Source organism: Centruroides sculpturatus, unplaced genomic scaffold (genome assembly GCF_000671375.1).
Source record: "Centruroides sculpturatus isolate CEXI.00-Female unplaced genomic scaffold, Cexi_2.0 scaffold5116, whole genome shotgun sequence".
NCBI lineage: Eukaryota > Metazoa > Arthropoda > Arachnida > Scorpiones > Buthidae > Centruroides > Centruroides sculpturatus.
Window position 1 is genome coordinate 1 of NW_019389202.1, and position 4896 is coordinate 4896.

General features: G+C 38.2%; 1 pseudogene; it reads left to right on the forward strand.

Moving 5' to 3' along the window:
* Positions 1-181: 181 nt before the first annotated feature.
* LOC111617195 lies at positions 182-2916 on the forward strand (annotated as a pseudogene).
* The last annotated feature ends 1980 nt before the right edge of the window (positions 2917-4896 follow it).

Below are 4896 nucleotides of genomic sequence, written 5' to 3' on the forward strand. Positions count from 1 at the left end.
TTTAACCTTAGTATGAATTGGTTTGAACTGTTAGGAATTAAATTGTGTGGTGTCAATGCTATTACTTGTGATAGTATTATAAGGGTCATGAGGATATCCCACAAGTATTCAATGGGAAACTGGGCAAATATAGAGTTCTCCCGTATCATTACATGTAGACTCAACATATCCACTAATCCAAATGAAAGCACGTCCAGTTCCACTCACTCTTTGTCCAAAAATTGAAACAACACTTGATGTTCTATTGACAGAAGGTGTCCTCGAACCTATTGAAGATCCAACATGGGCTACACCAGTTGTGCTGTTATGAAACCATCTGGTGAAATAAGACTTTGTGGTGATTATAAAGTAACCTTGAACAAAGCTCTTAGAGCATATCTGTATCCAATTCCACCTGTGGTCCATCTGTTGGAATCTCTCCCACCTGCAACAATATTCGCAAAACTAGATTTGGCCCAAGCATATCTACAATTACCCGTGGATGATTCATCAGAACGACTACAATCAATCATCATTCACCAAAGAGTGTACGAGATAAATCATTTTCAGACTGGAATATTCCTGGTGCTACACCAGGAGTATTTCAGTTTAGTAAACAGACTCTTCTCCAACCTCTCAGGGGTAATACCATATTTCAATGACATCCTCATCTGAACTGCTAACAGGGATGAACTTGCATCAAGAATTCATATTGTCTTCCAGAAATTTGTTTTTTGTTTTGTTTAGGTACAGCAATGCAACACTTGATTGATCTGCCTAGAGGGGATGTCTTCTGGAAGGTCTTTCTAATACCCCGTTCGCACCGAGCATTTCGATCTAGATTGTGACTAAGGTTGGAGACTGTTCCATGGTGCAAACGCTCTCAACCGTTTCAATCTCAACTGAAACGAGGTTCAATAGCGATTGACTGAAGAGAGTTCTCGAAACTAGATCCAGTCATAAGAGAGATCACACAATCCCATGTGCGCGAGAAAATACAAGATGACTGCAAAACATGTGTTGGGCTATCGACAGAGAAATAAAAAAGACATCTGGAGAGACGACAACATCTGTCTATTATTAGATGTATGGCAAGAAAAAGTATTTATTTCTAACCAAAACTTCCATTTTGTTTGTTGGTGTTTGTGACTTACGCGTAGTTAAGCAGGATGCACACATGCGGCGCGGCAAGGAAAAGCGGTGACACAAACGCATCTTCGCCGCGCGGCAGCACAACCACACAAGCGGCAATCCGCTTACATTTCGGCGCATGCGTTCAGTATTCAAGATGGCGAACGATATCCACGTGTTTACACACTGTCCCTATCCACGTGTTTACAAATTTTGTTTTGTATGACTCGCTTTATTTAGCTAAAAGATTTTGTCGAAGATTTGAATTAGAGATACTTTTTTGGATCGAGAAAGAACTGGTGTACAAAATAGACTTATTCGTGGATCAAGATCTCTCAATAAAGAATACTATTTCGAGTAAGATTCGGTTGTTTTGTTCTTTGAATTAAATTATATATGATTATTTGTGTAGAATTTGTTTTAAATTTGTTATCCTTTCCTCTTTATTCTGATTTTAATTATCTCGGTTAACCGCCTCGAACTTTCCGCCATTAAAACACCACGTGATTGTATTTTCTCACGTGACTACGAGACAAACTGTTATTGGCTGATAGAAACGCGTCTTGGCGGCGTTGCCGCAAAAGATAGAATTCAACCAACTTTTGCGGCACGAGAAAAGCGGCACAAAATCGACTTCTGCGGCGAGAAAAAGTGACGTCATTCTGCCGCTTTTCCTTGCCGCGCCGCATGTGTGCATCCGGCTTTACGCCAGTTATATGATCGCGTGTAATAGCCAGGTTCTTCTCGAGAGGACTGCCTGTGCGAACAGCATGACGTTCGACTAGCGACAGTCACAATCCAGATTGTAGGTAAATCGAGATCGAAGTGAGTCATGGATTGTGTGCGAACGTAGTATAAGGGTAACTGGCCCCTATTCAGGTGTTACAGATGTAGAGAAAACCCGGAAAACTTAACTGCATGTTAAAGGTTAGTAAAAAGGGGCTATTTATGACTGATAAGCCAACACTATTAATTCTTTCAACTCGCTTGTTGCAGTGGACACACATTCTCAGTGCATATGATTAGAAACTCAAGTATAAACCAGGCAAAGAGGTAGCAAATGCAGATGAACTGCGTCACTTGCCACTCCCAATCCCACATGAGGATCTACCACAGTCAGTGAAGTTCTATTTCTGGAGCAACTTGACACTTCACCAGTCACTGCTTCAGACATTGCATCATTAACCAATCCACTGCTGAAACATGTTCATCATTGTGACAATCTTTCTGCATTTTTCAATTGTCATACTGAACTATTGCTGTACAAGGAATGCTTGCTATGAGGAACTACAGTGGTAATCCCATATCAGCTACAGAAAAAAATTCTGAACAAACTTCATATTGCCCACCTTGGTTTTGTGAGAATGAAGGCATTGGCACAATCATATGTGTGGTGGCCATGCATTGACCATGAGATAGAGTTAATGGTTAACACCTGTCAAGATTGTCAGAATAATCACTACTCACTTCTTAGAACACTTGTTCACCAGTGGGAAAACCCCAACAAGACCATGGTCTCATCTCCACATAGACTTTGCAGGCCCATTTCAAGGAGAAATGGGCCTGCGAAATGTTTCTAGTAGTAATAGATGCAACATCAAAATGGTTAAGTGCATGATGTCTACGACAACAACAGCAGTGATTAACATTTGAGAACTGATGATTACTCACGGTATACCTGACAGTATTGTGTCAGACAACAGCCCACAGTTTGCTTCGAAGGAGTTTTCCATTTTCTTAAAGTACAATGGCATTTGCCAGATACGCATTGCTCCCTACCATCCACAATGGAATGGATTGGCCTAGCACATGGTTCATTCTACAAAGGAATTGCTGAAGAAAATGATGCACGAGGATTGGTCCAAAAAACTGTCAATTTCTGTTACAATAGCACATCACTCCTTTTGCAAATATGGGAGTGAGCCCAGCAGAAGTGCTGTTCAAGCAACATTTGCAAACATATCTTAACTTTGTGCACCCAGACCTGACACCACCGTCTATAAAAAAAACTCAGGACCTAGGAAACAGGTATGCACCTTAAAAACATGCATCTGTCTACATCCATAGGGCAGGAAAGAACTCAGAATGGATCCCAGCTGTTGTGACCTGTTGTACGAGACTGGTGAGCTATGAGGGGCAAACACCACAAGGTCCTTGACACAGACACAGACCAAATGAGATACTACTCTCTCACAACTCACAATATGATGGAAAATGGGCTATCAAATGCAGAACAGAAATCAGGTTTAATCCCACTAAACCATGTCAAGCTGGATCACAGCTATACAACTCAACACTCCCCATATCCACGTCATGAAGTTTGCCCTCCAGCATACCCACAAGACAAACACAGGAGGAAGAGGTGTAGTGTAATTACTAAAAGATATGTTGTGGCCAGGGGGTGTAAGTAAGGTAAAATGTGATTGGGTAATATTTTGGCACCCTTTTTTGTTAGGCTGACCAGTTGTATGTTCGTTCTATCAACGAAATAAAGGCTACTTGGACTCGTTCCTGTGTGTTGTTACCCTGGATCTAACATACAATTGCTCTAATAACAGGTGTGAGAGCAATCTTGTTTGTTTCTTTGATTAAAATGAGATTATTCCAAATTACCTGTATGGACAACTCTAAACAAAAAGGCATAATCTTAACTTATCAGTTTATTGGTTGAATTTCAAACATGGTGACAAGTTATAGATAGACTGTAAAATAACCTCTTTAATATCTTAATTCTCCAGTACAAAACAAAACTGAGTAATGTTTTCAATCGAATGCTAAGATCTTTATTAAATCAAATAATGTTCCAATATTCGGAATGTAAACTGAACAATGATTGTTCAATTTGCATTCCAAATATTGACTTGATAAAGATTTTAGCATTAGATTGATAATAATATTAGTCAGTTTTGTTTTGTACTGGAGAATTAAGATAATAAAAAGGCTATTTTACAGTTTATATGTATCCAGTTTTCATTAGTAGAGAAAGAAGTTAATAGATAATTCTTCAATATATTAATATATTTAATTAAACAAATCAATTGGAAATGTTCATAATGCAAAATTACCATATTATGACAAATTAAATTTTTAAATCTTCTGAATCTTCTAAATACATTTTATTGAAGAATTGAATTTTAAATGCAATGTTTTCTGCCACAAAAGAATATTATGGCAATATTGGCAGTGTAAGTGGATGTATTTTGAAAATTAATTTATGTGTAAATATAATATTTAAAGTGCCAGAGTGCAAGTCACGTGACTTTTGGTATGTAAAATGTTGTGGCTTATATTTACATCATTTTGATATTCCAGAGAATTTGTAACCCAGTGAGTTTTTACCATTTTATTGTAAAATTGAAATGAATTCATTCATTAGAAAAAATGTTTTTTACCTCTCCTGAAAAGTTTCTTTTTTTACAACGCATCTACATTCGCATTTACAACATTATGGCATTGCACACTCCATATACTACTGTCAGTCGGCATTATGAAAAAATAATCTATTTTATGAGTACTTTGACAGTCTGTAACTGTCTTCTTCAGACAGAATAATTATTAGAGATTCCAGAGACAAAGACATTTGAATTCAAGAAAAATAATCCAAATATTGACCAATGTTTTTTCAAAATTGTTTGTCCTGCGTGCACACAAAATCCCCTAACTGGGTTGAAACTATCATATATTGAAGCCATTATAGAATGCTCTGCCTCCATCTCACAGAACATTATCAGGGGTGCACAACCTGCGGCCCGCGGGCCACATACGGCCCCCTATCAATGTTTATGC